The 10,752-nt window shown below is 37.9% G+C and overlaps 1 long non-coding RNA gene across 6 annotated transcripts; it reads right to left on the minus strand.

Annotated features, from left to right (window-relative positions):
* Positions 1 to 1,778: 1,778 nt before the first annotated feature.
* On the minus strand, positions 1,779 to 8,442 carry LOC131258150 (uncharacterized). Of its 6 annotated transcripts, none has more exons than XR_009177905.1 (5): positions 8,229 to 8,442; positions 8,023 to 8,139; positions 5,843 to 6,227; positions 2,408 to 2,503; positions 1,779 to 2,198 (listed from the first exon to the last, which is right to left on the minus strand). It is a non-coding gene; the product is annotated as an uncharacterized LOC131258150 (long non-coding RNA). The 6 variants fall into 6 exon arrangements; XR_009177903.1 differs by having other exon boundaries at positions 2,396 to 2,503; XR_009177904.1 differs by lacking the exon at positions 5,843 to 6,227 and having other exon boundaries at positions 2,421 to 2,503.
* Between the last annotated feature and the right edge of the window lie 2,310 nt (positions 8,443 to 10,752).

A 10,752-nucleotide genomic window follows, 5' to 3' on the forward strand; every position in this document is an offset into this window, starting at 1 on the left:
TAGCCTGACGTAGGCCAACTCCATTGCAGATACTCTTACGAAGGCCTCTCTAAACCAGCCCATTGCATTGGAAATCCAGAACCTCTTAGACATTGTCTTAATGTAACCCTATAGCCTACTTTGGAATGAAAATGCCATGAGTAAACACTAACCATAATAACTTTTTGTTTATGTTCCAATGTCTGTCCTAGACCATTTAGCAAGTGGTATCGACTTATAAACACTAACCATGGTATATAGATTTACCCAAATTAGCTTGAGCCTTAGATCAGCCTCCTTTTTGGGCTAATGCTTTAAAATGGCCAATCAAAATGGATGGACGGTATGAATAAAGCATGTGCAAGCTAAGTGCATCCAAGTGCAGTCTAAGTACACTGAAACTCACACACATTAAGATGCACTTTGTATATTATCTTAACATAGAAAGGTTTGATAGGTACTTTGTATGGAACTCCATTACTCACAACCTCCCTTTTTTCCTTCTTAATAATTTACTGGGGATGTTACGACTTTACCTTCATAGAAGATTTCCAGGCAGATACAACCATTTAAAAGTCTCTTCCTGTATATAATAAGAGTAGAATTGTTACCATTTTTGAGAAATTTGAGAAATGATATTTGTTGAAAGTTCTTAAAATGCTTTTACAGTCAGGGTTGTTTAAGAGTTCGGCACTAAGTTCCCACAAATACCTAAATAAATTGGTTAACAGATATTGTACTTGTGCTTGTGCCTTGTGCTTCTCTGTTGGAATATAATTCACTGCTTACAAAACTGATTCTTCTCTTGCCATGAATCTTTTGTCTGTCATTTAATTGTTACCGTGTTTAAGAGAAGCTACAAGAATTCAGCAATGCATATAGGATGGGTTTTTTGCCGTGCAGGATGAACCACAGGTTGCCATGTTTGGTTGTCCAATAATGATTCCGGTTGGTTGCGAGGAACAAGGTGTTATTTGTTGTTTGTGTTGGTGTTTGGATGACATGTTATTTGCTCTGGCAGTTGGAATGCTGAAGTTTAAAGAATCAATAGAGGCTTCTATTGTGGTTCTCAGATGTCGAAGAGCATCAAGCATGCTTGCCTATCGCCTGCTGGTCTCATCTTATGTTTTATTCTTGTGATTTTCCTAGGAGATGTTGCAACTATTTTCAGTCCCCGCTGATGTACAGTTTTGCATGTTTGGCTATATCAGGCTATGTGGCACTACCAGGAAAATGCTACGAATAAAAGCCGTAAAAAAATATAGCTACGGTTATCATCCGTAGTATGACCGTAGTATATGACCCGTTCCATATTCTTAAAAATTTAGCTACGGATTAAATTCGTAGCTATAGCTTCCGTAGATCATAGTGCATACAGCTACGGATTAATTTGTAGCTTAATGAGAACCGCCGCAATAGGCTAACTTTATATTAGCTACGGTGCGTGGATAATAAGTTACGGTCAATAGCCATAGTAAATGTCTAGTGAAAAAAAAAGAAAATATTATAATAATGGTATCTCTTACCATTGTAGTACATGCCCTGATAGATCAACCCGTCTAATAAGCTAATAAAGACTTCATGGCTTGCAAATCCATCTATCAATCTAAACTAATACAAATAAAGAATAATAGAAGAAATACATCACCTAATTAATTACATGCATAACGAGAGAGTATTTTGAAAAAAAAAAAAACCCAAAGAAAAGGTAAGAAACAAAGAAAAGTTCAACTCTACTCATTGCAAATCATCCCTAACCCAATATGAGCAGAAAGAGCTCCATATAGCCGTTCTAAGAACAGATAAAACAGCTACAGGCAATATTCATTTATAAATGAACGATTTGGCTCTTTGGGAAACATGTGCCCATGATGGAAGCATTTCTATTGCACCTGATTTTCTTCCTGCTTATGAAATGGGTTGGCCTATGGTTCAATTTTTGAAACATTGGTCTGTATATGGTGCAGATGTTGTGTTAGTGAGTCTTAGTCACAGATCTCAAACTAGTCTGAGATCATAAGAATGTTGTCCATCTGCATTAACACCTACCCTTTGATTAGTAAAACCCAAGTAATCAGCTCCTATCATGAATTCAAGCAGAGCATATTTGCGTCCCGCAACAATTATAATAAAAATAAAAATAAAATCAAGCACATACCTTCCATTAAAAAGGGCAACATGTGTAAGCGTGGATTAGCCAGATTGAATCGTGTAGGGCCCTGAAAATTCAAATTGAATCCGGATTAGCCGTTGGTATCCTCATAAATATTGTCTAGTATACAGTGTGTGCATTGATCAATGTTGAGGAGTAGTATATAGCACAAGTCCAAAAGCTGGTTGCCAAGAACTATTTGTCTGTATAAAGAAGAAAACAGTACATGCCAAGCCCCACCCAACAAATAACCCATAATAATACATTTTGAATTACCCGGAACCCATACATCTGAAGGCTTGAAGGTAGAACGTGGCCAGCAAGCTGATTTGCTTGTTCTTTTCTCTGCTCAGGGATTCCATGCTCAAAAAACTGCAAAGACAAACAATGAACCGAGCATTTTTATATCATAGGCGAACAGAGTTCATACAACCAACATGAGAATGAATATGGAGACTACCTAGAAACATTGTGATTTTAAGACTGAACACATTAGGTGAAAGAAAGAAATGGCAATTTTAGAACAAACTTCTTGAGACAAAAGACATGTTGTCTCCAAGTATCCCACCATATAAAAGCCAATGGATGGCCAATTTGATTAAGGACCTGATTTTAGAAAATGCCTTAAAATGGCCAAATCTTCTTCTGGGGTCATGATCCAATTTATCCTCTCATGGAGCCCTATAGTCCTTTAAAATCTTGTCTAAGACAAAGAAGACAGCCAATGCACACCAAAACCAAATGACACTTGCACGGATTTCTTTGGCATTAGACTTCTACCAGTTACAATCAAAGCGCATTTTTAACGGGAAGGCAAGTCATTGATAGTGCTCTTATCGATTGTGAATGTTTACATTCCAAACATAGATTAAGATCTAAGGGTCTTCTTTGCAAGTTAGATATAGAGAAAGCGTATGATCACGTAGATTGGGACTTTCTCCATTACTTAATGCTTCGGATGGGTTTTGGATCCAAGTGGAACGGATGGATTAGAGAATGCTTACAGTCGACCTTTTTCTCGATCCTTCTCAATGGATCCCCGAAAGGATTTTTTAGCAGCTCGAGAGGCCCTCGGCAAGGTGATCCGTTATCTCCGTTTTTATTTCTCATCGTCGGGGAGGCTCTTTCCAGAATGCTGACTGAAGGTCAAGAAGAAGGTCTCTTTAGTGGTTTCAGGGTTAAAAGGTATGGTCAATCTCATTTCTCACATTCAGTTTGCAGACGATACTCTTCTTTTCTGTGAGGCAGATATCGATAAAATCAGCAACATGTGAACCATCATCAGATGTTTTGAGGCCACCTCGGGTCTTAAAGTCAATCTGCAAAAATCTATGATGCTTGGGGTGAACATGAAGGAGGAGGAGCTTCAGCAGATTTCTTTCAATGCTCTACGGGTACCTTTCCGTCCACCTTTATAGGCCTCCCTCTTTGTATTGGCAAGCCCCCTAAGATATTATGGGATAAAATCATTGATAGGTTCGAAAGGTACTTAGCTAGGTGGAAATGCAGATACTTGTCGCTTGGTGGTCGGCTCACGTTGATAAAATCTGCTCTTTCGAATCTTCCATTGTACTTCATGTCTCTCTTCAAATGTCTGGCCCCGATCCTGACGACGCTTGAGAGATTGAGAAGAGATTTTCTGTGCCATGGGAAAGAGGAGAAGAAATTTCATCTCGTCTAATGGAAGGAGGTGTGCAACCATGTGAAATTAGGAGCAGGAATCAGAGATTTGAAGCAGATGAATCGGCCCTTCTAGGTAAATGGATTTAGAGATTAGGGACAAAAAACGGGACTTTATGGAATACATTAATCAAGTGTAAATATGGCAGCTCAGTGGGAGGATGGTGGACCAAAGACTCATCAGCATACCATGCCTCCTCTCTTTGGAAAGATGTCTTATCCGTAAAAAAAGAAGTCCTCAACGGAATCAGATTTGCTATATGGAAGGGAGACAATACTCGCTTCTGGGAAGACATGGGTGGGAGATGTGGCCCTAAGGAAAGGTTTCCCTAATATACATCGCCTTGCCCTAGGTGCTTCATTTCGGTAGTTGATTGCTATTCTTGTAGAGGAGACGAAACTCTCTGGAATCCATCATGCCATAGAAAGCTGCTAGACTCGAAGATTGAAGAATACGTGGCCCTTCTTGGGTGCATCAGCAGCTGCAAGCCTCTTCTATCTGGAGAAGATAGGTTAGTTTGGAGATTTGACAAACAGGGAAAGTTCTCCATCTCATCCTTATACGAATCCCTTACTAGTATCCCCTCCTCCTTGATTGTTCCTTCGACACACCGCGTGTGGAAGTACAAAGTCCCCCTAAAGATATCGGTGTTTGGGTGGTTGGCGGGTAAGAAGAAGGACAATGGACAATCTAAGAAAGAGGGGAATGATTATTACGAACGTCTGTTTATGTTGCTTGGCTAGTGAAGAATCAGTTGATCATCTCTTCATTTTCTGTCCGTTCTTCGAGCGGGTTTGGTTAGCAATATTTCAGTGGTTTGGTCTTTCGTGGGTCTCCCCAGACTCGACAACCCGTCTTCTTGAAGCATGGCATGGTCCCTCCCTAGGTAAGGAGAAGTCCATTGTCTGGAGAATGGCCCTCCTGGCCGTTTGGTGGGCAATATGGGAAGAAAGAAATGGAAGGTGCTTCAATAACATATCAAACTCGTCGGATTTTATTTGGAGCAGAGTACATCACTTTATAGTAGAATGGGCCTCTTCTTGTGTTAACCTGGATGGTTGTAATTTTCTTTCGTTAAGAGGGTGATCTCCCCACTCTCTCAGCGGCCTGATCTCTTTCATCCTGTTTGCTGTTTTGTTTTTTTTCCTCTTTAATAAAAATTCAGTTATCTCTCAAAAAAAAAAAAAAAGAAGAAGAAGAAGAAGAAGAAGATTTCTACCAGTTTGTAGAAGCTAGTTAACAATGCTCAAACAGAATTTATATAGCATGTACAGGTTTTCAATTTGCATAAATAGACCCATAGTTCTTTGGAATTCACTTCATTATACGGTATGTATAATCAAGTTAATTTTGTTGTTGAATCCACTGACTTCATCCAACCTTGAATCAAGATGTATCACTACTGTATTTTATCCTTTTGAGTTCCCCCATGATGTAAGCATGCTTTTCTTATTAGAAATATTTAAAAACTCAACAAGAATCGAGTCATCAACCAAAGCATTATAAGATAAGTTTGGCAAACTCCTTTCTAGTTCCCCCATGGTGTAAGCATGCTTTTCAAATTCAAAACATTTAGAAGTTCAACTGTTCAACAAGAGCCAAATCATCAATCAAAGCATCAAAAGATAATTTCACAACTTCCTCTCCAAGTTCTAACAACACAACAAGATCAGGCAAACCTCTTTTCAATGGCAACTTCTCAATCTCTCCCACTACAGAATCTCCCAGCTCTCTTAGCTACGAAACAAACTTTTCGATCACCATCGAATTATTGGAAAATGTTCTGTTACTTTGGTAATTATGTTGGGATGAGTATGTGACAATGTAAATTCTATTGAGCCCCTCTACCTTGCATTAAAAAAACATTCTGGTTCCCGCATACCTTGCATTGCAACATTCAATCCCCAAACTGTGTACTCCTGAAAGAGCTTGAGCTAGAAACTAAAGCATCTAACAAAGTTTAAAAACCATTAACAATGTACTAATATAGAATGATGTAAATAATAAATACAGGCATAGATATAACTGACCGTGCTCGTTGCCCAAAACTAAGCTTCTGTCGACATAGAAAGTGAACTTGTATGATGTGTGAAAAGAGGACCATATTCAAGCATTGAACTTTCACAGACTTGTAAAATTTAAATGTAGACTATGGTCTAGATGCGTAAGCAAGGTGTCAGATATGGAAATGTGTAACATGGTCAAAATTTAAATGCTGCTCTGTTCTACTAAGAATCTGACTGAATTCTTCAATTGATTGAACAAGGGTAGCTTCTTGCTCCCCAGCTTCTCTCAAACAACTCTCAAGTTCAGTTCTGGCTTCATTGTTGGCTCCTGCCTCTGCTAAAGCTTCAGCCTCCTTAGCTGCATTTAGAGCATTGGAGTAAAATTCTTTCTGGCTTCATTGTGGTCCATCTGTATCATTAAAGGATCTAATTAACTAACCTCCATCTACACAATTTTCAACAGTGTAAGAAAGACTAAGAACTTTATAGTGTACAGAATTTCTTAAAAAGACAAAGGAATGGTGGTCACGGAAGATGAACTCTTCAAAGAATATAAACAAGTCAGAAAGGAACGATTCCCCTATGTTGGCTTGCTGAGGGTTTCTCAAACCCTTCAAAGAATTAACATCTAAGTGTCAGCTTACCACTCAAAAAAAAAAAAAAAACAACATTAACAAAGAAAAAAAAAAAAGGAAATGACATGATGAAACAGCAAAGTAACTAAAAATTCAACCTAATGAATTGAGTATAGAAACAAAGATTTGGCTAAACAAAACAAGATATCTCAGAAGTCCTGCAGCCTGCAAAGAGACATTATAGTGCCTATTTCAATACCATAATACAATGCAGCCTATATCCATTATTAATGTACCTGGCATTCCATTGCACATATATATGGATTCAAATCTTATGTGTTTGGTTTCCATCCTGCAAAACATCTTACAGCCTGCACCATGAAAGGTTTTTTCCAGTTATACTTCACAAAAAAGAGCTAACCAACATATTAATTCCTTCACCACTTCAGAATTCATTACAACACCATTCGACTGTCCACTCTCCGATATCCAACAAAGGGAAACTAGAAATTAGAAATTCACTTTCATAAATGTAATTTTTCTCTGAATTTGTTGTTACTAAAAACAAATCATTTCTTGAAGTATCAGAACAATAGCCTAAGCGTGAACAAATATCTGGGAATACTGTGTGTGTGATGCAAGTTTTATGAGGAATGGCTTAACACTGGAATATACAGGAACCATAGACTATAAGCTAAATTCCAAATGCAGAAGAGGGTAACTGATGTGCCCTTCACAAGAAGATGATACCAGCTATGAGAAGCAATATGCTTGCTCAGAATATGAAATGAAGTTAGAAAGTAACAAAAATAATGTGCATGGCAAAGGGCAAGATAATGGTGATAGTTCACCACCACGTTATCTTATCTATAAGCATATACACAGGTCAATCCCAAGAAACAATTTTGACTGCCACATTGGGTGCTTAAATAAATGTTTAAAGTTAAAATGGACTGTGTTCCAATTTCAGCAGAATCAGACTATTAAGATGTTTGATCAATGCAAATTTGGAGCCAAGATTTTGACAGACTAGATTGATGTGCATGCATGATGCCATATTTGCAGCTTACAAATGGTTGTCAGCCGTTGCAGCTTAAGAACCATGCAATTAGATTGGATTATAAAAAAAAACCCATGTAATTCGGTTGGATTATAAAAATAAATCATGCAATTGGATTGGATTATAAAAAGCCCAGAACCATAGAACTGAACCAGAACGGAACCGGTTTTTTATGGTCCGGTTCTGTTCAGTTCTAAGGTGCAAACGGTCCGATTCCGGTTCTAGTTTTCTTGGAACCGTTGGGAATGGAACCGAACCGTGTGCACCCTTAGGGCCCATGTCCAACAGAATGTACACCCCCAACAGTCTAGCTATTCCAAAACTCAGGTGGGCTACAACATGTGATTTTAAATGTTTTAGGCATAGTTTTACATGGTATGGCCCTCCTGAATTTTGGATGGACCTAATTTTTGGGATCTAATGAGAAAAAAAGAAAACACACATAATAAACTGATTGGATGACATGAACACATCACCGTAGGCCCGGTGCATCGATTCGTACTTTAAACTTATCTCACCACCATGAACCCAAAACGTGAAACTGAAAAAATGAACTGCGCCGTACTCACTTTCAGCCGAGCACTGTACAACACTTGTATTCTCCACCTGCTGCTTTTCTCATGTGTTTATGGTAATGGAAGGCAAGATCCATAAATACACCAACGGCCCAATTTCGGTGTGTGCATCTGGCATATTTGAAGAGAAATATCATGAAATGGATCTAATATTGAAGAAATTAAGAGAGATAGTAATCGGAATCGAAGAAATCCCATACATTGTGAAAATTTCAAGGCTCTTTCTAGAAAAATACATAGAAATCCTGTGGGATATGATCAGAGGCTGTTGAAATCGGAGAACCGTAATGCTTGCCTCTACTTCTATATATACAAAAATAGGGTCGTTGATAGGGCATCAGAAAACCTGAAATGAAGAGCGAAAAGAAATAGATAAGGGCATTAGAAAACCTGAAATGAGAAGAGAAAAAGAAAAAAATCGATTTGGACGCGGGGTTAATTGAGAGGAAGAGGCGTTTATCGGGATTGTAGATAAAGGGAGTGGCTTGAGGGAGATTGAGAGGGAGGAAGAAGCGTGAGAGAGATTGAGGAGGAAGAGGCTTGAGAGATATTGAGAGGGAGGCTAGAGTTTTTCGGATTTGGGCGCGGGCATTTATTTTTTTGTCGCGGGACAAAGCTCGAGACGACGGTGCAAGCAGGCGCTCCGTGTGGCCTATCGTGATGTATGTGGTTTATCCACGCCATCCATTCGTTTTGAGAGAAACTTTTAGGCATGATCCAAAAAAGTAGGCAGATCGAAATACCAAATGGACCACACCACAGATCAATGGCAAGCAGTTAATATACACTGTTTCCTACGATGTGGTCCATTTGAGGCTTCGATTTGCCTCAATTTTCAGGTTCAAGCCTGAAATGAGGTGTCAAAATGGATAGACGGCTTAGATAAAGCACGTAGATTGCGGTCGTAGTATTTTAGCTACGGTTTATATCCGTAACAAAACATCCTCACAGTCCTAAACCTTTTCTCATTTTTTTTAGGGTTACCACGTGAAAGGTTGCGTTGTTATGAACATTTATAGAATGGAAAATGGACATTCATGTGTATTTGTGGTATGTTTTGAAAACATCAAATAGACCATTAACCATTTTATTAGTATTGTGCAAATTATTGTCTTGATGAATGTTAAATGGGTGAAACATGCATAGGTTTAATTATCGATTGATTATGATATTACTAGCTTCAGGCCAAAAAAAAAAAAAAAAACTAAATTTAGCCTTGATTGTTAAGAACTGAGGATAAAAACTGAATTTAGCCTTGGTTGATGCCAATAGAGGCTAAATCCATCTTTAGCTTCAATTTTGCCTCAATTACCTAAATTGAGATTACAACTCCCGTGGCTAAAGGCTTTAACCTTGGTTGTTTAGAACCAAGATTAAAGACATATTTAGCTTCGATATTTAGTCTCAGTTGGAAACAATTGAGGCTAAAAACATGATTTAGCCTTATTTCGAGGCAACCAAAGCTAAAAAGGGTTATTTTAGCTTCATTTGAAGAATTGAGGCTATAAAAGCCTTTTTAACCTTGGTTGCTAAAACTGAGGTGTAATGCCTTGAATTTTGAGGGTCGAGCAAAGCTCTACTCCAGAGATTCAGAACATCATTTATATCTTGTAGATGATGGGATTATACTAGACAACACCTCATACTCCGGATTTAATTAAGTTAAGCAAGTGCGGAATTCTAAACATATCTGTATAAGTATGCAGATATTTCACAAGGTTTCTTCTAAAGTATGAGTACGTAACCGGGTTCAATATATACATGTATCATTTCAAAACGAACAAAATGTGGAAATGTAAATGTGTCTAATTAAGCCCAGATGCCCCAGTGATCCCTGCGTAACGGTGCGTAGCCTAGATCAGCCCATCCGAGAGTTAAAGGTAAGAGAATTCATCATCCTCGTCCAAGAAGTCATGCTCCGATGCATAGACGTCGTCTGTACCTACATCTACATCAGAGTCTAGTTGGTGTTTTAAAACACCGTCCCAAAGTGGGAGTGAGTGATTAACTCAATGGTTTCATAAGGCAAAAGTTACACATGTTATCAAGTCAATCAAACCAGTAATGATAAAGCAATCATAACAATCACTTCTTAACTACTCTTTTTAATACAGGAATGGGGTGCAAGTAATGATGCATAGGGCTGAAAGTCGAGCGGGTTGGGTCGGGTTGGTGCTCAACCCTAACCCAACCCAACCCAACTTTGGGTTGGAAATTCTCAACCCAAGCCCAACCCAATCAGGCTTGGTCGGGTTGGTATCGTGATAATATTTTCGTTATTACATTAGTCTATTATATTTCAATACACGCTTTATTTTTTATACATGTGATTTGATTAATTATATATGTAGTTATTTATCACAAAAAAAATATTTTTTCTTTTTTGATATCACTTATTCACTAACAATAGAATTATCGTAATATCAACAGAAGCATTAATATCACCCATTTCAGACATCCACTTATATATCCTGATTTCAAAAAAAAAAAATCCTCTGTACATAAGAGACATGTAGAAAATATGTCAGCAATATTACTAATCATGTGCAGTTCATATTTCATGATATGAGTATCAAAAAAACTAAATCTTTACATGTGTTGTGCACATATATTGATCGTGACCGTGAAAAATATCAAAATAATTACAAATGCAGGGAAACAAAAATTAAAAAAATAAAAAAATAAAAAGGAAAACAATCAAACCAACCTTTATATGATGTAAAG

The sequence above is a fragment of the Magnolia sinica genome, chromosome 10, assembly GCF_029962835.1.
Source record: "Magnolia sinica isolate HGM2019 chromosome 10, MsV1, whole genome shotgun sequence".
Classification (NCBI taxonomy): Eukaryota; Viridiplantae; Streptophyta; class Magnoliopsida; order Magnoliales; family Magnoliaceae; genus Magnolia; species Magnolia sinica.